The following is a 25,439-nucleotide window of genomic DNA, read 5'->3' on the forward strand; positions in this document are numbered from 1 at the left end:
GCAGTGGGCATGTTGTCCCGTCCAAGGGCACGGACATTGCCCAGGTAGACTTGGGAACTAGAGCACCAGGTGAGTATTTTGAGGAGTTTGTTTGGGGTTTTTGGTCTTCCTGACATGGTGGCAATCTGAAACCATTCATTTCATGATTCTCTGCCCTTCCCCAACCTCTCGAGTACTCCCTTTCAAAGTCTGGGTTCATTAGAGGGAAACCCTATTTTGCTAGGCCGATTTCTTGCTTTCTCCCTCCTCCGCTGGACCCTTTACGGATTTGTGATTGCAATGGCAGACGTTCATGTCTGAGTCCATTTTAATGCTCGAGTCATTCCTTTTTCAGAGTCCCTGGCGAGGAGATAATATCTATTTTTATCTGAACGACTCTAAACCCCAGGGCACCCGTTGGCCATTTACTATTACAGATTTTAAAAGAGGTCACTTCCTTCTAAGGATTTCTATCATTTCACTTCACCAACCAATTCTTCCTGGTTTATCACAGTCAATTTCAGAGCAGTATTTTATCTGTGGGAGAAAGTTTCCAGAAAGAAGAGAGTTTATCAGATATTAAGCTTTTAGCTGGGCAATACTTCCCGCCGATGTCCAGGAGCTAAAGTCCCAGATCACCAGTAGATCAGGCTTCTGTGCCAGTTGCATTATCTATAGTTAAGAAGTCATTATTCACTGCCTGGACCAGGCCTGGGAGTCTATTGTATAATTGCAAATTATATCACTTGGTATTTTCTCTCTTTTGAAAATCCTTACCAAATAATACCCTAGCACGCTTCCATGTCCAGATTTAAAGTTTTGATTTTATTTACAACTGTGTCATTTGCCCATATTCAGTGCATTTCCCTTACTCCTACAATTAGCTGTGCCTTTTGAAATAAGTGTACACTTGTTCAAATGATAGCAGTCTGAGATATACAAGCAATGATCATCTCATTGACAGACACTGACTTGTTTAGAAGGGAGATCAGTCTTAAGGACCTAAGTATTGGTCCATATACCTTTCCTTTGGAAAGGACCATAATTTCAAGTAGTTAGGAGAAAACGGTGAAAATGGTGGAAGCAGGTCAGATGATTTAGTGTGAAGGCAGACAAAAGACAAGCATTCCAAGCAGTGAGGGGCATGGAGATGTATAGAACACATAAGTTTTATTTCCTCATGCTTGAGCGATTAGTTCTGGGACCTTGTAAGACAAGGATTACAGGGTCATGTAGCAGAATGATATAATCTGATGACTGTCAACATCTCTGAGGGCAATAATCACGGGGTTCCAAGAAATATGATGACATTGAGAAAAATATGACTTCTTAAGAACATCTTCAGGCACGGGGTAGGAGTGGGGATGAAAAGAAATGGGCGTAAAGGCTCTCACTGGAGTGATGAAAACGTTCTAAAACTGATTTATGGTGATGATCGCACAACTTGGTAATTTTTTTTTTTTCCTTTGCAGTATGTGGGCCTCCCACTGTTGTGGCCTCTCCCGTTGTGGAGCACAGGCTCCGGACATGCAGGCTGAGCGGCCACGGCTCACGGGCCCAGCTGCTCCGCGGCAATGTGGGATCTTCCCGGACTGGGGCACGAACCCGTGTCCCCTGCATCGGCAGGCGGACTCTCAACCACTGTGCCACCAGGGAAGCCCCACAACTTGGTAATTTAATGCAAACCACTGAATGGTGCAAGTGGGTGAATTTCAAAATACATAAAATAAGCTTCAAAAAATTTGTAAACAGGCGTTACATCATTTAAAGAAAAATAACACAGACCAAATTAAAAATGTATGTATGTAAATTTAGAACAGAGTGCCCTTGTGTGCCACTGCAAATTGAATAAGGTGGGACTTTTACATGTTTTATTCTTTTTCTCTCCTTCTGATAAATGTGAACGTGTGTGTGTGTGTGTGTGCATTCCAAGCAAATTGGTAAATAACCAACTGTTACATTGGCAGGAAAATATAAAAGGGCCACAGAAAGGATTCCCAATATCCCTGCTATGTAGTGATCACAGGTCAAAAGGACACTAGCCTCTCTAATTTAGCTCACTATTGGAACCAAGAAAAAATAATCATACTCAAAGTATAACTTGATGCACAAGGTTCATTCAGCTTAAAAGATGCAGAAGTGAAAAAAATCACAGGAACAGACATTCCATTTGAAAATTTCAGTGGCAGCTATGTTCAAAGGTAGCTGGGAATGTATGGCATTCATGTAATTCTTTAAAGAAGGCCACCTGGGGTCACCATATTGATTCTTCCAATGGCTCTAATGGAATATATAATTAGGTGCCACGTATATTCCACACACACCATTGTACCCTAGTAGGCTTCATGTCCTAATGAATGCTTGGGCAGTGGCCAGGAGCACGCTTTTTTGCTGAAAATAAGTTGTCAGTAGTCACTCAGCCACTTTCACACGACTGTGTTTGATAAAATCTCTAATCTCGTAATGTGTCCACTGGACACAACTGTATGTGTTGAGGGTGAGGAAATGGAGGTTGGAAGAGAGATGGAAGTTAGTGCAGTCAACACAGAGAGAAAGGCTCCTGATGTAACTGGAATTTGAATCTTCATAAGGTGATGGGCCATTGGTTCTATCCCCTGGACCTCAGGACACCCAGTTCTGTCCCCAGACCAAGGCAGGCTTGGATGGGGGTAACATTTTGTGGGTGGAGAGGAGAGGGAGGCCAGGATGCAGGAGGGAGGTAGGTGACGTGTGATGGAGAACAGGCAGGTGGAGGGAGGGTCCCAGAAGACCCTGTTTATTCCCGGCTCCATGGCCCATTTCAAGTTGGGGAGCAGATTAAACTCAACAACTCAGAGACTCCTGGGATCCCTGCCACCATCTGGGACACCAGCAGCCCCGCCCAACGGCAACTCCCAACAGGACCAGGAATCGCCCCTACGGATTTTCAAGTCCATCTCCAGCCACCAGGACAGGTTTGATGGCCTCTCGGGACCCACGGGCCTCCTTTCGTGACCTTGGAACCATGTGACCCTGTGTTTCAGGCGACTGGTTTCTGGGCCCCTCCCTCCTTGCATTCCACCTGAGCCTCGGCTGTTCCACCTTTTCCCCAACAGGCTGCCGGGCAGACAGAAACAAGTCTTACAACGCTCATGATACAAACTGAGGCTTTGCCAGGCGCTCTCTCACGGATAAACTGCATCTTCCTCAACACAAATTCTGACAGGAGACGCTGTAAGTTTACCTCTCAGGGCTGCTGAGCCACAGCAGAGACAACCATCTAAAACGAGGACCTCAACGATGAAGAGAGATTAAACCTGGAGGTGGAAAACAGCACGGCAGTTGCTCAGAAAGCGAAACATAGACTGGCCACATGACTTGGCCAGACCACTTCTGTGCGTACACCCAAAAGAAGTGGAACCACGCTCTTAAAGACATCTGTACACCCAGGGCTCACAGCAGCAGGGCTCACAAGAGCCGAAAGTTGAAAACCTACATGCTCAGCAACAGGTAAATGGATAAACAAAATGCAGTCCAGCCATAAAATGCTACAGGATTCAGCCATAAAAAGGAATAGAGTTCTACAACATGGACAAGCCTTGAAAACAGGATGGTCAGTGAGCGAAGCCAGACACAAAAGGCCACATATTATGCGACCCCATTTATAGGAAATGTCCAGAATAGGTGAATCCATAGACACAGAAAGATTAGTGGTAGAGGCTAAAGGGAAAGAGAGTTGGGTTTGGGGGGGACTGATAAAGGGTATGGGGTTTTGGTGGGGGGAATAATGAACAAGTTCTAGAACTAGAGAGAGGTACCAGTTGAACAAAGTGGCTGGATATACTAAATGCCTCTGAATTACACACTTTAAAACGGTTAATATGCAATTTGTTGAATTGTACCCCAAGTGTTTTTTTTTTTTTTTTTTTTTTTTTGCGGTAGGCGGGCCTCTCACTGCTGTGGCCCCTCCCGCTGCAGAGCACAGGCTCCGGATGCGCAGGCTCAGCAGCCATGGCCCACGGGCCCAGCCGCTCTGCGGCATGTGGGATCCTCCCAGACCGGGGCACGAACCCGTGTCCCCTGCATCGGCAGGCGGACCCTCAACCACTGCGCCACCAGGGAAGCCCCACCCCAAGTGTTTTTTAAAAAGCGTTAAAAAAAGAAACATCAAGTTGAAGTTTACTTTTTAAAAAAACACCATCAAGTCTTCTGATTTCACTAGCATGATGTTCCAGCCTCAAACTGAGATGTGGACGAATGCCAACCCCCCACTGTGAATGCAAACAGGACTGTAGGTCACCGCTGGTGACGATCTGGACCCACCAGCCTGGCCCAGGGACCATAGACTCGGGTCCAATGAACCTTCTGCGTAAGGAGAGAAGGAAGGACTACACGGACAGCAGTGGAGTGATAACTTCCAACCAATAAGAGAACACTTTCTGCTGTAAGGCCTGGCTGGACCGAACGGGGCTGGGGGGAAGGGAGAGCTGACCTGGTAGCTAGGATCACAGAAGAAGGATGTCACTAGGGTCTACTGGGTGTAGGGAGGCAAGGGCTGTCCAGAGAGACCTATTTTCCAAATCCTATTTAGGCTCCCAGGTCCTGCCACAAAAAGGCATCTGTCATAGGCAGGATTCTAAGATAGCCTCCATGGCTCCCACCTCCTGGTACCCGCATCTTTGTGTGATCCTCTCTCCTCTTGAGGATGTGTGTGTGTGTGTGTGAGGGGGGCCTGAGATGTAGGACTTGGCAAAAGTGAAGGAATATGATTGAGGTCCCTAATCAACTGACTTTGTGCAACTCAACAAGGAGATTGAAGTGGGTGGGCCTGGCCTAATCAGGTGATCCCTTGGAAACAGACTCCAGGCAGAGGATTTGCAATCCTCCTGGCCTGGATGGAACAAACAGTCATGGTGTGAAAGGCCTATAGGGAGGGGTGGCCCCTAGGAGCTGAGGGTCCCAGTCTTACAACCACAGGGAACTAGATTCTGCCAACATGTTGAATGAGCTTAGAAGGGGATCCCAAGCTTTCAGGTGATAATACGACTGTGGCCAATATTTTGCAGGCTTGTAAAGACCATCGTAAGCAGACTACGAGCCAGGTAAGCCATGCGGGGACACCTGACCCACAGACACGGAGATAATCAGTGGATGTTGTTCTAAGCCCTTAAATGTGCGGTAATTTGTATCCAGTGACGGATAACTACCACAACATCCACTCCCAAATATACATAACATGGTAATAACACCACTGCATTTAACCAGGATGCAAAACCAGCAACTCTCAAATACAGTGGTCCCCTCCACCGGCAGCCACAGACAGTAGTGACAAGTCACGTCAATCGGACTTACAGAGAATTTTCAGCTCCTTAAGGCCAATGGTCCTGGTTCCTGGGGCTCTTCCTCTGACTCTGTGAGCCTCCCTCCCATCTGTGCAACTGAAAAAAAATCCCTTTCTGGGTTTGAGTGAGGGGGCACTGAGTTCCTGTCACTTCCAACCAAAAAAACCTGAGTGTGCACCCTCTAGCTCTAGACAGTTATGACTAGTCGCCTCCTTGATTAATGAACTCACCTGGACTCATCTGCAATTAGAAGTTCCTGGACTCGACCACGTGCTGCCGGCCAGGATGAGTCTGCCTCAGGAGATGTCAATTATGTGACATGACCCGGCATGCCCAGGAAGGCAAATGGCTTTCGACACCCCTTTGGATGAGTCACCCAGGGGATGGGTGACAAGATGGTGGGGCAGGAGAACTCTTGGCCCCAACACTACCTATAGAAAACAGATTTATTTTTTCCCACCTGTAATATAAGATCCCACTAGACCAACGACTGTCAAGCCCCAGTGACTTTGTCTTCCAGGGGACAGGTGGCGCTGTCTGGACACATTTTTGGTTGTCGCAGCTTGTGGGCGTTGCTCCGCAAGCAACACAGCTGTGCTCACAAGCTGTGACCTTCTACCCACTGGCATCCAGTGTGTAGAAGCCAGGGATGCACATGAATATCCCACAATGCACTGCCAACAAAAGAACGATCCGGCCCCAGGTATCATTCGTGCCAAGGTGGAGCATCGTGCTCTCAGTCCAAGCTCTGTGTTACTAATTCTTTTTTTTTTTTTTTTTGGCGGTACGCGGGCCTCTCACTGTTGTGGCCTCTCCCATTGCGGAGCACAGGCTCCGGATGCACAGGCCCAGCGGCCATGGCTCACGGGCCCAGCTGCTCCATGGCATGTGGGATCTTCCCGGACCGGGGCACAAACCCGCATCCCCTGCATCGGCAGGCGGACTCTCAACCACTGCGCCACCAGGGAAGCCCATGTCTTACTAATTCTTAAATGCTTTTTCTAGCCCGGTGGTTGTCAACGAGGGGTGACTCTGCAGCTCGTCCCCAACGCCCGCCCCCGCCATCCCTCAGAGGTGTTAGTGGCGTCTGGAGTCATTCTGGTTCTCACAACAGGGCAGGTGCTATTGGCATCTCCGGGATGGTGTCCAAAGATGCGCCTAAACATCCCACGATGCACAAGACCCATCCCACAACAAGGAATTCCCCAGGCACACAGATCAACTGTGCCCAGGCTGGGAAATCCTGACCCAGAGGCATACATGCTTGCTCGCCAAACGACAATTTCCCCTTCTTCTTAATTAACCAAAAAGGGACTTGGTACTTTTTTTTTTTTTTAACAGAATCACATAGCTGGCCTTTTCAAAGTCAATACGTGCCTTTCAGTTTAGTACTTCCAGGGTCACAGAACACCAGGCCGGGCCCTCATAACCCACACGGTCCATCTGAGTTAGGGGTTCTTTGCCTTTCAGGTGCACAGGCTGGGGAGAAGCTGCCCCCTGAGCACACAGGCACAGCAGCTCTGAGCACAGGGTCCAAAAGGCACAGTCCTTCTGCCCAAGTCTTCTGGCTGCATTTAGGCTTCTGAGTGTTTTCACATTATTGCAAAGCTTGGACAGTGCAGAAGGGTCATGAGGTTTTAAGCAGTGGAAGCTGCTTCTGAGGGTATAAGAGAGCATATGATGATACAGTAAATGGAAAAACAAAACCCACATAGTGCAAACACCATCTGCTGTTCAAAGTCACCACGTGCTAAAAATGAACACTGCCCTGCTGGCAATTACAACCCCAAGTCCTAGGCCTCAAAAAAACACAAACAAGTGTGGCTAGTTGTGTTTCAGAGCTCAGAATTCTTTGGATTTTAGAAAGTAATGGCTTTAAAAAAAATCAAAACTAATTCATTAAAAGGATTCAAAGACTCCCTCCAACGCTGAGCTGCCTTCACGACGGCTTTTGGCACTCATAACAGACACACTAGTTTTCTACACTGAAAGCATTCATTCTGTCACACACACCATTTAGCAATTGAAACAACCAAAAATTGTAACCATGTGAGGTGATGGATGTTCACTAAAATTATGGTGGTGATCATTTGACAATACACATGGTATAGCAAGTCATTGTGTTGTACATCTGAAAGGTATACAATGTTAAGGTCAACGATATCTGAGTAAGACTGGAATATCTATAAATTTGTCATTCAATAAAGCTGGAATATATATGCATATATTCACCATTACCTTCATATATATAGGTATAATACATCTATACGTGTATATGTTCACCATTACCTTCATATATATAGATATCTATATATGTATATATGCACCATTACCTTCATATATATAGATAGCTATATATGTATATATGCACCATTACCTTCATATATATAGATAGCTATATATGTATATATGCACCATTACCTTCATATATATAGGTATAAAACATCTATACATGTATATATTCACCATTACCTTCATATATATAGGTATAATACATCTATACATGTATATGTTCACCATTACCTTCATATATATAGATATCTATATACATATATATGCACCATTACCTTCATATACACACACACACACACACATACTATATCTTCAAATATATCATGTAAGCCATATACCTTGAGCAAAGTTTTAGAAAGCAACCTGCAATCACACATATTAATGGTTCCGCAGCGATAAACACGACGAATATTTGCATTCTGTCGGCTAAAGAAAGACTACTCAACGTTACATCAGTTTTACATTCCTCAGTTCAGAACAAGTGTTGCTGCCAGACACTTGGCTTCCAATCTTTTTCTTTTCTTTCTGGTTACAGACAAAGGGCTGTGGATCGGAAGGCAGGGCTTTGTAGAGAAGCAATTGAAGAAGTCAGGCCCTGGCAAAGCCCTCTTACGCTGAATAGTATCTTGGCCAATCCCGTGAACTCACATAACCCCACAGTCTCCTCATCTGTGACAGAGGTGGCAGGTAGGGACCCAGGAAACCCTGGCCCAGTGACTTAGTTCAGACAAGCTGGGGCGTCCTCCAGCAGAAGTGAAGAGCTGCCAGGAGACCTCAGGGAAGAGCTACAGACAGGACACAGGGGCCCTCTTCCCGCTTCCGTCAGGCCTCCAGGGGCTCCTTCCTGTCTCCAGTTCAGAGGTGCTAACCAGGAAGCCTTCGGCAATGTTTGGACCAGGGCAGAGGTATTCTCAACCCCCTACGGTGCACAGGACACTCCCATGTCAAAGAATGATGTGGCCCCAAAAGTCAGCACTGTAGTGCCCAGGCCGAGGAACCCTGCTCCACCGCAAAGCTCTGCCTGAGGCATTTTATTCTATTATTTTATGAAGTATAGTTGATTTACAATGTTGTGTTAATTTCAGGTGCAAAGCATCGTGATTCAGGGTTTTTGCAAATTATATTCCATTACAGGTTATTACAAGAGAATGGCTGTAATTCCCTGTGCTATACAGTAAATCCTTGCTGCTTACCTATTTTATATAGAGTAGCCTGTATCTGTTAATCCCATACCCCCAGTTTGTCCCTCCCCCGTCCCTCTCCTCTTTAGTAACCGTAAGTTTGTTTTCTGTTTCTGTATTGCATGTGCATTCATTTGTATTATTTTTGAGATTCCACATACATGTGATATCATAGAGTCTTTGTCTTTCTCTGTCTAACTTATTTCACTAAGCATAAGACCCTCTAGGTCCATCCATGTGGCTGCAAATGGCAATATTTTATTCTTTTTATGGCTGAGTAATATTCCATTGTATATATGTACCACATCTTCTTTATCCAACCGTCTGTTGATGGGCACTTGGGTTGCTTGCATGTCTTGGCTATTGTGAGCAGTGCCTTGTGCATTTTAAATGTTTATTGTAGGTCAGTGGTTGTCATCTGGAGCTGAAGGGACATGGGGTAACACCTGGAGACAAGTTTGGTTGTCACATTTGGGAGGGGGGTTGATACTGCCATCTAGCAGGTGGATCCTAAATATCCTCCACACACAGGTCAGGCCCTACAGCAAAGCATCTTCCAGTGCTGCAGCTGAGAAACCCTGGGGTAGACAAATTAACTGTAAAGGAGACCTCCCCACCCCAACTCTCCATCTATCTGTAGACAAGACAACCCCCCGATCCTGGAACCACTAAAGAGGAACACTGGACCCAGGACCCATTCAGTCTCACCTGCAGGCTTTCTACCAGAGTTGACAGTCAAGCCAGCGGCCCTAGCTGAGCCCAGCAGTGTGTCTTCCCCTGCACTTGATGCTCATGATAGGCATTTAATGATCCCTGACATTGGCACTTGCAGCATTTCCCAAGTTTTGTTTTCCATCTCGGACAGCCTTGGAGGTGAGACTACGCTTGTGTTTCATCACTGCTACACTTTTTCTTTTTTCCTTTGCAGTACGCGGGCCTCTCACTGTTGCGGCCTCTCCCGTTGCGGAGCACAGGCTCCAGACGCGCAGGCTCAGCGGCCATGGCTCACGGGCCCAGCTGCTCCGTGGCATGTGGGATCTTCCCGGACCGGGGCACGAACTTGTGTCCCCTGCATCGGCAGGCGGACTCTCAACCACTGTGCCACCAGGGAAGCCCTGCTACACCTTTTATTTACCTGGATCCCAGGGGTCCTAGGTAAGAGTTCACTGACTGACTGATCGAGAGTTTTACAAGGTTAATATCCAAACAAAGCGGGGGATTTTAATCAGAAGACAAGAAGCAAAGAAAACAACAGAGGTGGTGTCTGGTCTGGAGAACACGGCTTAGGATTTTTACCCACAAACTTTAAATGCCTGTTTCATCCAGCCTTTTAAGGGATGCCTGGCATTTACTGTTTAGCTTTTAAATACAAATAGAGGGAGACTTTATATCTTTTTTTTCTTTTTCCCACGCCGTGAAAGCTTTTACAGTTCTGAATCCTGATGGCATCAGTTGTTATATTAAAATCTCATTATAAATGAATATGGGGCAATATCTCAGTTGGGAAATATGAATGACCCTGGAGACACCAATTCATACGAATAATCTGTCAGGTATTGCCATGGGTTTACTGAACACACAGAGTGCCCTACGGCAAATAACCACGTCGTGGAGTAATCTTTCAACAAAATAGTTTCACCATTTTTAGTAACATCATCTTGGATGGCAATTGTTTCTATCAGCCCTCTAATTCCATCTGCAAGGGTGAGCACAGAAGACAAAACTGATGTAGACAGGAAATCTGTTGATACCTGGATAAGAAGTAAAGTAAGCAAGAACTAGACATCTTAATTCTTTCCAATCATTCATTCACAAGGGAAACGTGGAGGCTGAGGCTGAACGGGGGGTTACATGCATTTCTTAGCATCTATCTCTGGGGGAAAAAATAATATATTTGGCTGGTTCATAACAGGTAGATTATGTATGGCATGCATTGCAAAGGACACACTGTCCCAGATGCTGAGTTTTCTGTAATTGACGTACATTTGCAGAATGGACAGGTTGATTTCTGAACCACAGACTCATTCCCTGTTTAACCCGGCTCCTTTATACAGAAGCCAAACCCTGTCTACGTAGACAAACACTGGAATGATAAACAGCATGTCGGAAAACACAGCCAGTGTAGCCACAAGGAGTGGTGGAAGCCATGGTCCTGAGGACACACTCAGTGGTCGGTGTACCTGCCTCTCAAGTAGGTAGGAAATCTGGTTGTCATTTTTCAGGACATAGATTCAAGTGGCTCATGCCAGACTTTGAACTTGTATATTTAGAACAGAAAATAAAGATGTGTGGGACTTCCTTGGTGGCACAGTGGTTAAGAATCTGCCTGCCAATGCAGGGAACACGGGTTCAAGCCCTGGTCCGGGAAGATCCCACAGGCCGTGAAGCAACTAAGCCCGTGCTCCACAACCACTGAGCCTGTGCTCTAGAGCCCGTGAGCCACAACTACTGAGCCCACGAGCCACAACTACTGAGCCCACGTGCCACAACTACTTAAGCCCGCGTGCCTAGAGCCGGTGCTCCGCAACAAGAGAAGCCACCGCAATGAGAAGCCTGCGCACTGCAAGGAAAAGTAGCCCCCGCTCACCGCAACTAGAGAAAGCCTGCACGCAGCAACAAAGACCCAACGCAGCCAAAAAATAAATACCAAATTCCTAAGTATGAAAAAAAAGGAAAGAAAAGAAAGATGTGACATGGAAAAAAGGTTTAAAAAAATTGGAACTGCTATTAACTCCTCAAAATTATGTTTCGGAAAAGCAGCAAGTACTAAGCTGAGAATGACATTTGTCTTTCATGGAATACATTTGATGGCAAATACTTCTTATTCATATTCCTTGTATCCAACTCAGAAGCAGTGGTTCTAATACTTTGAGAGCTAGGGTTAATGGACCCAATTTCTCTTTTGAGTCAAGCTACAGCACAAAGTGCACCTCTTTACTCACTTCCTCTTAGGTTTCTTGTTTTTACCCGCAGGTGTTTTCCAAGTATGAATTTCATCCAGAAAGAAACAAATAAAGACTATGAGGCAATTGCTTTCCTCTCCCAGAAGACTCCCTTGTTCCAGAGCAAACAAACAAATGAATACATATCAGATAAACTGTTGCAGGTGGCTTTGCAGATTTTTTTTTTAAAGGTAACACTCCAGATAAAACACATACTTTCATTAGTCCCACGCCAGGTAATTCAAACCTCCACCTGCCCATAGCTAACACTTAGCCCTTCAACTTATGTAACTAACTCTTACCCCATGTATTATTTAACTATTCCAGAAAAAGAACAAAACAGGGACCTGTAGACAAAGTAACTATTCCCAGAAGCAAAAAAAAGAAAAAAAAAAGAATCCAACTCACCAACTCATGAGGCTTTCAGACAGAGCTATTCTCTGGCACACAGAGAAGGTGCCTTGATCGCAGGGACCTCACACAGCTTTTCCACTGACTGCACTGAACAGCATCCCAGCCAAGAGCTCAAGGGCTTTGAACAGTCATTGGACAGCCCGGGGAAGTTATATGGACTTACATCACTGGCTGTAAAGTCATCACCGGATAACTGGTGAAGCTCTCATAAAAAAGTTACTTAACGCCTGAGTTTCTTCACGTAGTCCTCCCTCAGGCCCCTAGTGCCTCATCTATGAATCAGAGGGGAGCTGGGCTTCCTGAAATGATCAGTCACACCTTGGCAGTAATCAAACGGACACATCTATCATTTCTGAATACTGCACCGTGATCTTTCTTTTCCTGCTGGCACCTTGAAGTGGGAGGGGGGAAAAAAGTGGACATGTACTCAGAGCATCTCGTGTGTGCACGGGAGTGTCCACGCCAGTGTGCACAGCAGGCAGGTGTGGCAGGTACACACGTGTGGGTGGGGAAGCTGAGGGTGCTGGAAAGCAGTGGGGAGGTGGGCGTCACACGTGGGGACAACTGCTCCCCCACTGGGAGGCACCGGGGTGCGGGTGAGGCCATGCGCAGCCGGGGCTGCGTGCCGGACGCCCTGTGCACGGCCCACAGCACAGCAGCCCTGCATCCCTGACTATCACGTGTCTCGCTCCCCCTGGCACGCGGCACACACAGCCCCGAGGAAGGCATTGCCGGCCAACACCCAGGATGAGGAAGTCGGCCGGGCAGCCCTGAGCCTGGTGGGCGGAAAGCAGCACAGAGGAAGTGCGCCCGGATGCCTCAGCCCCCACGTCTGGGGGACACGTGTACCCCGGGAAAGATAACTGTCAGCATTTCTCTTCTGGCCTGTCTCCTCCCATCCATCATTATTTCGTTTTGTTTAGGTAAAAAAAAAAAAAAAAAAAGGAAAGACTAAATCTCCACCTTTGTTTTCCATGTCTATAAATAAAACCTTACTTGGTTTTAATTATTTTGTGTGCCTCTGGCTCTTGGCAGGCACTCACATAATTAATACATAATGTAGCGGCTGCTGACGTATTTCCCGTTCTTCATGGAAACCCAGGGTGATAGTATGGTGAAACCTGAAAAACTATTTTAAGCTGAATAAGCATGACTCTGACATCATCAAAAGGTGACATCTAGGGCTTTCCTGTTGGCGCAGTGGTTGAGAGTCCGCCTGCCGATGCAGGGGACACGGGTTCGTGCCCCGGTCCGGGAAGATCCCACATTCCGCTGAGCGGCTGGGCCCGTGAGCCGTGGCCGCTGGGCCTGCGCGTCCGGAGCCTGTGCTCTGCAGCGGGAGAGGCCACAACAGTGAGAGGCCCGCATACCACACAAAAAACAACAACAAGGTGACATATGGTCTTAGAGGGGGGGTGGGATGTCTCCATAGAACTTACTCGTTGGAGAGACGGTTCACAGTATCAGGGGCCAAAATTCCAGCACGTCCCGGGATGCTTCTGGTCACTGAATGCTTCAAAGCCCAAAACTCAACGCCTAGTGCAACTCTAAAGCTGCAGGCTTAATTCCAGGGTAAGTCACGAGGGAAGGCGTGGTTCTGGTGGTCTGGGAAGGGAGAGAATGAGGAAAGAGCTTCTGGTGTGTTCACGGATCACTCACTGCACCCCTGGCTGCTCTCCTGTCCCTCCCAGCAAGGAATGTAGAGGGAAAGATAAGGTCAAAGGGGCTTATCACTCCCCTGCAGCTGGTACTGTCCAGAGATGGCTTCAGGCCACTGGAAGGGCTGACCTTCCCTCTGAAGTGCATTCCTACGAGTTCATGGGACCTGTCCCAGATGGATTCCTCCCCATGGACAAGTCCTGAGACTGGGGGAGTGGGGGGTAGGGGGAGGGTGTGGCTGCGACTCCTTCTCAGCTGGAGTCCCCCGCACCCCCCCAGGAGCAGAAGTCCAAACAGCGGCAAGACTCCCTCCCTGCTGGTCCCCATGGGCCACCGAGGTCAGCTGGCCGTGCATCTCTGAGAGCCTTGGGAAGCCCAGCCTCTACCAGCACAGCCCCCTCCCTGGAAATTCAGGCAGGAGTCAGGCCCTTGGGGCACCAGAGATGCAGAATGAGGTCTCACCCTCTCTAAGGGGTCTCACTGAAGCCTCACAGGGCTTGGGTGAAGCAAGAAGCCCACCCCTCCACAAGGAGGGGCACAGAGCTAATGCCAAAGAAACCTCTTCCCAAGCGCCCTCCACTTCTTCTTTTATGCCCTTGCTGCTGGATCACAGAGCCCACAGGGTTCCATGCTGCCTACTTTGAAGATTCCTCCAGGACCTCATGCTGACACGTTACCCTGCTACCATAAATACTCCCCTGGGAAATAGCTCAACTAAAGAACCTAACCTTACACCTAAAGCAATTAGAGAAAGAAGAACAACAACAAAAACCCCCCCAAAGTTAGCAGAAGGAAAGAAATCATAAAGATCAGATCAGAAATAAATAAAAAAGAAATGAAGGAAACAGTAGCAAAGATCAATAAAACTAAAAGCTGGTTCTATGAGAAAATAAACAACATTGATAAACCATTAGCCAGACTCATCAAGAATAAAAGGGAGAAGACTCAAATCAATCGAATTAGAAATGAAAAAGGAGAAGTAACCACTGTCACTGCAGAAATACAAAAGATCATGAGAGATTACTACAAGAAACTCTATGCAAATAAAATGGACAACCTGGAAGAAATGGACAAATTCTTAGAAATGCACAACCTTCCAAAACTGAACCAGAAAGAAACAGAAAATATAAACAGACCAATCACAAGCACCGAAATTGAAACTGTGATTAAAAATCTTCCAACAGGGCTTCCCTGGTGGCGCAGTGGTTGAGAGTCCGCCTGCCGATGCAGGGGACACAGGTTCGTGCCCCGGTCCAGGAAGATCCCACATGCCGCGGAGCGGCTGGGCCCGTGAGCCATGGCCACTGAGCCTGCGCGTCCAGAGTCTGTGCTCCGCAACGGGAGAGGCCACAACAGTGAGAGGCCCGCGTACCGCAAAAAAAAAAAAAAAAAAAAATCTTCCAGCAAACAAAAGCCCAGGACCAGATGGCTTCACAGGCGAATTCTGTCAAACATTTAGAGAAGAGCTAACACCTATCCTTCTCAGACTCTTCCAAAATATAGCAGAGGAAGGAACACTCCCAAACCCATTCTGCAAGGCCACCATCACCCTGAAACCAAAACCAGACAAAGATGTCACAGAAAAAGAAAACTACAGGCCAATATCACTGATGAACATAGTTGCAAAAATCCCCAACAAAATACTAGCAAACAGAATCCAACAGCACATTAAAAGGATAATACACCATGATCAAGTGGGATTTATCCCAGAGATGCAAGGATTCTTCAATATACGCAAAACAATCAATGTGATACACCATATTAACAAATTGAAGAATAAAAACCATATGATCATCTCAATAGATGCAGAAAAAGCTTTTGACAAAATTCAACACCCATTTATGATAAAAACTTTCCATAAAGTAGGCATAGAGGGAACTAACAACGTAATAAAGGCCATATATGACAAACCCATAGCCAATATCATTCTCAATGGTGAAAAACTGAAACCATTTCCACTAAGATCAGGAACAAGACAAGGTAGCCCACTCTCATCACTATTATTCAACATGGTTTTGGAAGTTTTAGCCACAGCAATCAGAGAAGAAAAAGAAGTAAAAGGAATCCAAATCAGAAAAGAAGTAAAACTGCCACTGTTTGCAGATGACATACTATACATAGAGAATCCTAAAGATGCTACCAGAAAACTACAAGAGCTAATCAATGAATCTGGTAAAGTAGCAGGATACAAAATTAATGCATGGAACTCTCTTGCATTCGTATACAATAATGATGAAAAATCTGAAACAGAAGGAAACACTCCCATTTACCACTGCAACAGAAAGAATAAAATACCTAGGAATAAACCTACCTAAGGAGGCAAAATACCTGCATGCAGAAAACTATAAGACACTGATGAAAGAAAATAAACATGATACAAACAGATGGAGAGATATACCACGTTCTTGGATTGGAAGAATCAACACTGTGAAAATGACTATACTACCCAAAGCAATCTACAGATTCAATGCAACCGCTATCAAAACTACCACTGACATTTTTCCCAGAACTAGAACAAAAAATTTCACAATTTGTATAGAAACACAAAAGACCCCGAATAGCCAAAGCAATCTTGAGAAAGAGAAACGGAGCTGGAGGAATCAGATTCCCTAACTTCAGACTATACTACAAAGCTACAGTAATCAAGAGAGTATGGTACTGGCACAGAAACAGAAATATAGATCAATGGAACAGGGTAGAAAGCCCAGAGATAAACCCATGCACATACGGTCACCTTATTTTTGATAAAGGAGGCAACAATATACAATGGAGAAAAGACAGCCTCTTCAGTAAGTGGTGCTGGGAAAACTGGACAGCTACATGTAAAAGAATGAAATTAGAACACTCCCTAACACCATACACAAAAATAAACTCAAAATGGATTAAAGACCTAAATGGAAGGCCAGACACTATACAACTCTTAGAGGAAAACAAGGCAGAACACTGTATGACATAAATCACAGCAAGATCCGTTTTGACCCACCTCCTAGAGTAACGGAAATAAAAACAAAAGTAAACAAATGGGACCTAATGAAATGTAAAAGCTTTTGCACAGCAAAGGAAACCATAAAAAAGATGAAAAGACAACCCTCAGAATGGGAGAAAATATTTGCAAATGAAGCAACTGACAAAGGATTAATCTCCAAAATATATAAAGAGCTCATGCAGCTCAATATCAAAAAAACAAACAACCCGGGCTTCCCTGGTGGCACTGTGGTTGGGAGTCTGCCTGCCGATGCAGGGGACATGGGTTTGTGCCCCGGTCGGGGAGGTTCCCACATGCCGCGGAGCGGCTGGGCCCGTGAGCCATGGCTGCTGAGCCTGCGCATCTGGAGCCTGTGCTCCACAACGGGAGAGGCCACAACAGTGAGAGGCCCGTGTACTGCAAAAAAGGAAAAAAAAAAAACAAAAAAAACAACCCAATCCAAAAATGGGCAGAAGACCTAAATAGACATTTCTCCGAAGAAGATATACAGGTGGCCAACAAATACAGGAAAGAATGTTCAACATCACTAATCATTAGAGAAATGCAAATCAAAACTACAATGAGATATCATCTCACACCAGTCAGAATGGCCATCATCAAAAAATCTACAAACAATAAATGCAGAAGAGGGTGTGGAGAAAAGGGAACCCTCTTGCTCTGTTGGTGGGAATGTAAATTGATACAGCCACTATGGAGAACAGTATAGAGGTTCCTTAAAAAACTAAAAATAGAACTACCATACGACCCAGCAATCCCACTACTGGGCAGATACCCTGAGAAAAACCATAATTCAAAAAGAATCATGTACCACAATGTTCACTGCAGCTCTATTTACAATAGCCAGGACACGGAAGCAACCTAAGTGCCCATCAACAGATGAATGGATAAAGACGATGTGGCACATGTATACAATGGAATATTACTCAGCCATAAAAAGGAACGAAATTGAGTTATTTGTAGTGAGGTGGATAGACCTAGAGTCTGTCATACAGAGTGAAGTAAGTCAGAAAGAGAAAAATAAATACCGTATGCTAACACATATATATGGAATCTAAAAAAAAAAAAAGGTTCTGAACAACCTAGGGGAAGGACAGGAATTAAGATGCAGACATAGAGAATGGACTTGAGGACATGGGGAAGGGGAAGGGACGAAGTGAGAGAGTGGCATGGACATATATACACTACCAAACGTAAGGTAGATAGCTAGTGGGAAGCAGCCAAATAGCACAGGGGGATCAGCCTGGTGCTTTGTGCCCACCTAGAGGGGTGGGATAGGGAGGGTGGGAGGGAGACGCAAGAGGGAGGAGATATGGGGATATATGTACACATATAGTTGATTCACTTTGTTATACAGCAGAAACTAACACACCATTGTAAAGCAATTATACTCCAATAAAGATGTAAAAAAGAAAAAATCCCCCAGAAGGATTTATCTTAGCAAGTAGCAAGAGGACTTGGAGTCAGGTTCCAAGCTAGCCGTGCAACCTCGGAAAAGTACACAACCAGCCTGGAGCACTGGCTCTCTCTTCTGCTGCGTTCCAGGCCAGGTTATTCACAAGATAATGGACCAGGACACAGTGGCTAGAACATAAATAAAGGCTCCTTTTGGGCTAACTTTAGAGAATGGAAGTGAAAAGATTGCACTTGATAGAACTATGTAACCCACTTGTGCTCTGAGGTCAGGAGAAGCAGGGGCTTTGTTTTATTATGCCTCGCAGAGGCGTAGTAATGAAACTGTTCAAGGTGGAACCTAGGTGATGTTTGACATCCTTCTCACCATGGTGACCACCAAAGGAACCCTCAAGATAAAACTGGGCACATCTCCTCACTTTGGAGTCTGCAGAGGAGAGCCCAGTGGAGAGAGGGTTGGTGGAAAATTCCACCCTAGGACTAGGGCATGATGCAGTCAGTCAAAGACTAGCAAGCAGTGACTCATTCTCCAAAATGGATTGTAAAGACCAAGGCTCGGTCCTTAGGGCATTAACTAGAGGAATTTGCATCTCAATGCAATCAGGCAACTGGGACCAGAGCAATATGGCGTTCCTGGGAGGGTCATCTCTTTACCTGGACCGGGCCTGGAACCTCAGGATCCACTGTGCAGCTGGCCTATTACTATCTGTCATCATCTTCTATTGTCTCTGCACGGGATCAAGTGCGTGCATTCTGGATGTACAGGTTCAGCTCTGCAGCTCTGCAGCTCAGGATGGGCTCAGCTATTCTCCAGCAAGCCAGTGCCACCTTCTAAAGCTCAGAAATGCTGACTATTATGTATAGGATGGATAGACAACAAGGTCCCACTGTATAGCACAAGGAACTATAGTCAATATTCTGGATAAACTATAAGGGAAAAAGAATATCATGCGCGTGCCACCAGGCAGCACCCTGAAGGAGACCAAATGTGGGCACAAGGAAGACGATTGGCCAGAGACAACCCGGAAACTAACCCCATCACCATAAACCCCGAGACCGCGAGCCACGTGGCAGAACAGTTCTCCTGGGTCCCCTCACCCTCCTGCTCTCCAGCCGGGCGCCCCGTCCCAATAAAGTCTCTTGCTTTGTCAGCACGTGTGTCTCCTCGGACGATTCATTTCTGAACGTTAGACAAGAGCTCACTCTCAGGCCCTGGAAGGGTCCCCTTCCTGCAACAGGAGGAAGGAAAGAGGGAGGGCAAGAGAACTCAGTAGGCCTTGTGAGTCCTAGTAGTGAGCAGCGCTCCCGAGGGGGAGGTGGGGGGACCCTCAGGCCCCTCCCTCAGGCGTCCGTGGTCATAGGGTCTGAGGGCCAGAGGGAATTCTGAAACAGCGTGCGGGTCAAACATGCGCCTCACTGCCCCCAAGGTTGACCATTCAGCCTCAGTCCATACACGTGATTTTGCCCAGTGCTATTGATTGAGGTGCGAACACCGTGTGTGTTAGCAAACATGTTTTCCCTCATCAGTGAATGCTACGAAGCTCATGCCAGAAGTTCCCTTTTCTTCTTAAGAAACTGAACCTGCATTTTACTCCTTTTGTAGGACTTTAAGACCTCTGTCCATTTCCTGAGGGTTGGTTTAAAAGTTAACTAATAAAAGCTGTATCTATATAATATTCTAAGTCAACTACGCTTCAATAAAAATGTTTAAAAAGCTGTAAATATGCTTCACGCTAATATGCACATTGCATTATGCTGAAATCAAATAAATCGATCTGGGGCATGGATGTCTTTCCACACTCTCCTCGCTAGACAGCTGGAGGACCCACAGGGACACACGACCATTCCCCATGGAGATCACTGGCCAGGATCCACACACACAATAAATGCTAGTAAGGCTTAACTGATTTCCTGTTTTCTACATAAAATCCTCACACGTCGAGGTCCTCACATGCCTGCACACCACCACAAAGAGTCCTTCATGCCCCAGGAGGAGAGGGTCAGTGGCCTAGACCTCTTGGGGACCTGGGTGAGATGCAGACACTGATTTAGGAGGCCCGGGTGGCACCTGGGGGTCCGCATCTTTGGCAAGGTTCCAGACGGTGCCGATGCCGTGGGTGTGTGGACCACTTTTGCCGTCTACCACTGTGAGCACTAAACAGGGCTCCTGTCTTGAAGGCAGGTCCTCCAGGTGGTACTCTGAACGCAAAGGAAGTTAAGACTAATGACCTTCCTGCAAAATACTAACAGCATCCTGGAGGAAAACGCCACAAGAGGCAAATGCAGCCATCCACGTCAGGCCTCCCTTCTGGAGTTCCCAGGGCTTGGAGGAAACAGGTGGGAGGAGGGGACCACATCCCCTGGTCCCCACTCCCCTGCCAGCTACATATGGAAGCCAGAGCTTTTGGTTTCCCAGCATCATCAGGCAAGGTGCCCCCTTGGGTCCATCCTGACCCTGAATGTGATGCAGAAGCCTATCTCCTCGGGCTGGAGGGTGCGGGCAAGGCTCGTGAGCCCCCCGTGGCTGGAGCAGAACACAGACTGCAGGTACCTGTCCACAGACGGCCGCAGAGAGCACCAGGCCCAAGCCCAACCTACCACCAATCTCCGCTGGATGGGACGCGCACCTCACAGACGTGAAAACAAGGATGGGGCAGAGGCAGGTTATGGATGGCGGCTACAGCGGACTGGCCACCAGACAGGCAGACCCTAGCTCCTCGAGGAGCTGAGAGACCGTGGCAAGTGACTGTCGGCTTACTTATCTGGTGTCTATAAGGAAAGTGTTCATTGGCAGGACACTTAACTGTGTCCTAAAAGTGAGAAAGGACACATTTTCTAAGTAGCAATGAGCATGCTGTGGTCAGGAAGATGCTGTCAAAATGGATCGGTGAAATGTTTTAGCTGTACAGGGAGTATGTTTTTTTGTTTTTTTTTTTAAACCCTTCTTGAATCCAGGACAGAGAGCTCTTGAATTGGGTCATGAATTCTTGGAGTCAAGGGACATGGGGAAGGTGACTGCATATACAGGGCAGAACCTCTGAGCTATGACCCCGCTTTCCTGATTCATTAGGCTACTGGGATTCCATACACATGAGTCCAGATATATGTGTGCATGAGTGTATGTACAGACAGATAGAAATAAAGATAGATGGACAGATAGATAGATAGATAGAGGAATGGAGAGATGGATGGATGGATAGATGGATGCATAGACAGAAGAATGGATAGATAGATAAGACAGACAGACAGGAGGTGCTTGCTACTGGCATCTTGTGGGTAGAGGCAAGGGAGGCTGCTAAATATACTACAATGCACAGAAACACCCCTCCTCCCCCCCCCCGACCAATAAAAATTACTGCATTATTTTGCTAGGGCCTCCGTAACAAAGTACCACAGGCTGGATGGCTTAAGCAACAGACATTTATTCCCTCCCTGTCCTGGAGGCTGGAAGTCCAAGATCTAGGTGTCTGCAGAACTGCTTCCTCCTGAGGCCTCTCTACTGGGCCTGTAGATGGCCATCTCCTCCCTGTGTCCTCACGTGGTCGTCCCTCTGTGTGTGTCTGTGTCCTGATCTCCTCTTCTTATAAGGACACCAATCCTATCAGGGCCCACCTTAATGACCTCATTGTACCTTCATCCCCTCTTTAAAGATCTCCAAATACAGTCCCATTCTGAGGTCCTGGTGTCTGGCTCGGGGTTCAGCACTGAATTTTGGAGGACACAATTCAGCCCATAACGACTTTCCTGCCCCAAATATATATAATGCCAAGGGGGAAAACCCTGAACTAAAGGTACGTGGGCGAGTGGCTTCTGTAGGTTCTAAAACCTCAGTTCAACACTTACCTCTTTGCCTCCCTTCCTCTGTGCTAAGGCTGTGTGGTCACCTGCAAACTCTCCTTGGCGACCCTGCTGTTTTGCCCTACAGGCCACCTGTGGTGCCACGTCTGGGAGAGAACGTCAGCCTACGTGGACCCTGAGGCCAGAGGTCTGCAGGATGGCCTGCATTTCTGGTCCTCACAGGCACGTCCACATGGCTGTTAACAGGAATGTCTGCTTCAGTCACCCAACCACAAACTCGCCTTGCTTTAAATGCCAGGAGAGGCGGGCTCACGCCTGTCACCCTTTCTCTACCTTATTGAGGCCCTGGGCTCGATCATATTCTAACTGCATCTCACCACGGGTGGCAGCTGAGGAAGGCCCGCAAAGGGTCCCCATGAGCCTGTGGCGGAAAGGTTCCTGTGATGCAGGGCTTTCAGCGCTTAAGTGGTAAAGTTGTAGGCACGCCAGGACAGCCTGGTCACTCGATGTAGGATAGAAGTAAGTAAAAGACCTGGGTTATCAGTTTTTTAAAGAACAAAATAAAAGATAATATTCTATGATGGACTGAATGTTTGTGTCCCCCTAAAATTCATAAAATTCAAGCCCTAACCCCCAGTGAGACGGTATGTGGAGGTGAGATCTTTGGGAGTTTATCTCTTTTTTTTTCTTTCAAATTTATTTTTGATTGAATTATAGTTGACTTACAACACTGTGTTAATTTCTGCTGTACAGCAAAGTGACTCAGTTATATATCTATACATTCTTTTTCATATTCTTTTCCATTATGGTTTACCAGAGGATATTGAATATAGTTCCCTGTGCTATACATTAGGGCCATGGGAGTTTACTTCTGATATCAATTCCAATTCCAGAGTTTTCCGACCCCAGGAAGCAATTCTCCAGCACCAGTGGGGTGTCCTACAGTTCAGCTCAACTCTGACCTATCTACCCGGAGATAGCTTCAGATCCCGCAGGGTAAGGGCTCCGTCCCACAAAGTCGCCCCCCTCCACTGAACACCTCCCCCTGCCTACATGCCTTAAGACATCCACCAAAAGTCCAGGTTGTCACCTGTGCATGTGACCAACCAGTTTTAGATCAGAGGTTCCTACAACCCGCTCCTCAGGTTTGATTAACTTGCTGCAGTGGCTCTCAGAACTCAGGGAAACAGCTTACTTTACTGTTTACTGCTTTCTCATAAAAGGACATGACTCTGGAACAGCCAGTTGGGAGAGATGCACAGGGCAGGTATGGGGAAGGGGGACGGAGCTTCCACGCCCTCTTTAGGGCATAACCCTCCCAGCACCTCCACGGGTTCACCCAGCCAGACGCTCCAAACCCGGGGTTTTTATGGAGGCTTCATTACCTGGGCATATTGATTATATCATTGGCCATGTATGATCGATTCAACCTCCAGCCCCTCTCCCCTCCTCGGAGTTGGGGGTGAATCTGAACCTTCCAACCCTCTAATCAGAAACTGAACCTTCCAACCCTCTCATCAGACAACTGGTTCCCCTGGCAACACGTCCTCACAATTAGGGGCTTTGCAAAAGTCACCTCATTCACATAACAAAAGACATCTTGAACTCTTTCCTCACTTAGGAAATTCCAAAGGTTTTAGGAGCTGCCTGAAATGGAACAAAGACCAAATATGTATTTCTTATAACTCACAGGGAAGTAATTAGGTTCAGATGAGGTCCTGGCGGTGGAGCCCCCACAGTAAGAATAACCTACTTATAAGAATAGGCACCAGACATCCACCCCCACCTTCCTATCCCATCTGAGGACACAGAGAGAAGGCAGTCATCCAAGAACCCAGAAGCAGTCTTTCCTCAGGAACTGAAGTCTGCCGGTACCCTGATCTCCGACTTCCAGCTTCCAGAACAGTGAGAACTAAACGTCTGTTGTTGAAGCAGCCCGGTCCATACCTTGTTAGAGCAGCCCATGCTGACTACCACAATTTCTCAGTTAAGTGTCTCTCACCAACAACAAGGAATTGACAAGTCTCTGAAACTGACAGACAACTACCCTTAGCACTTACCTAAGAGGTCATGAGGGCTTGAGTTTTTATTATTGTGTGCTGTTTAGAGTTTGATCTTATTAAATAAAAAGAATATATATGTTTATGTATATTTACACTTTATATATGCATATACCTTATGTAGGGATGGATATACTTTATGTATATTTATATCCATCCATACATAAGGAATACAAGTAAATATATATATATATCTAAAATATATATATTATATATATATATATATATATATATATAATATATATATAACAGATATGCCATTGTATGGATATATAAAGAGTGTCAAAGTTTCACTCAAGACACCAGTACTTTGATGTCTTTCCTCCAACCCCTGTACCTTAAAATTTCAAGCTGCTCCCATGTGAGTGCTCCAGGTCAAGGAAAGTTGAGCATGGAACCCTTGCAACTGGAGAAGGCGTCCTGGCATCTCCAAGCTCACCGCAAAGCCCCACTGGTCCTGCCACCAGCAGCCCCAAATGTTCCTCGGGTCCTGAATCAACACAGCCCTTTGAGACTCAGCTCAGGTGCTGTGGGGCTTTCCAAGTGTAACCTGCAGGACAGGCATCAGCCGTGAATTTCACACATCCTAGGACCAGGGTAGACGGAGCTAGGGAAGGAAATCAGGGCTGTTGAGAGCAAACTGCAGGCCTGGGACTGCTTCCAAAGATAACTTGGGCTCTAAGCAGCTTTCCAAATACAGCACACAAAGCAAACACATAGACGGAAGAACCAAGACAGCAAAATAAGGAAGCTGAAATAAGTTTGGACTGTACAGAGAGTGGCATATATACGTATATGTATATATGTGTTTTCTTTTACAATAAATGGCATGTGTAAGTTTATACATTGTGTGGGAAAGGATTGTCTTTTTATCTGTGCCATCAGACATGAGCTTTCGACACCATCGTATTACAGTTTCCTGGATTGTCTGTGTTGCACTTTAAAGTTGTCAGGAAAAGTAAGCTATCGTGCCACAGGGAAAAGACAATTTTGCAAAAATAAAATGTAATTCATGGAAAGAAAGTCATCCTCCCTCTTCATAGAAGTTCTGTGTGTATCCGTCTCTGACTGTCAGGAGAATTATGAAAAGCTAAACAGGACCTAGTGACCTGTGTAGAAACGACTTTAATAGAACACATTTTCATTTTTTTTCAATCTACCTTGTGACAATGAAGCATTACTCAGTTTTCTTGTTGTTGTTGTTGTTTTGAAGCGAAAGGCATCTTCCATTGTGTACAAGAGGTGTTTCTGAAGTGTGGAAAATAATACCACAAAAAATATTATCTGAGCCATGTTTTCACGCCTTGTGGGAGAAGTTCCCCAATGCATCTCTTCCACAACTGCCATGAGATTTTGTCAGCTTAGCTGCTGTGAAGGGGGAACCCACTGCCAGCACC

At 46.3% G+C, this 25,439-nt stretch overlaps 1 protein-coding gene across 10 annotated transcripts in view; it reads right to left on the reverse strand.

Moving 5' to 3' along the window:
* The window catches only part of LOC308609617 (steryl-sulfatase-like), a 169,530-nt gene that overhangs the window by 136,695 nt on the left and 7,396 nt on the right, over nucleotides 1-25,439 (reverse strand). Inside the window, exon 1 of one of the 10 annotated variants that reach the window (XM_081223350.1) lies at nucleotides 13,569-13,807. The exons of 7 other annotated variants lie outside the window; for them this stretch is intronic. The gene's annotated coding sequence lies outside the window, so the exon portion shown is untranslated. Of the gene's footprint in view, nucleotides 1-5,530; nucleotides 7,092-12,123; nucleotides 13,468-13,568; nucleotides 13,808-25,439 lie in introns of those variants that run through there. 2 more of the 10 variants (XM_081223348.1, XM_081223351.1) reach the window with 2 other exon arrangements.

Source organism: Mesoplodon bidens (assembly GCF_964165515.1).
Source record: "Mesoplodon bidens genome assembly, chromosome: Y".
Lineage (NCBI taxonomy): Eukaryota > Metazoa > Chordata > Mammalia > Artiodactyla > Ziphiidae > Mesoplodon > Mesoplodon bidens.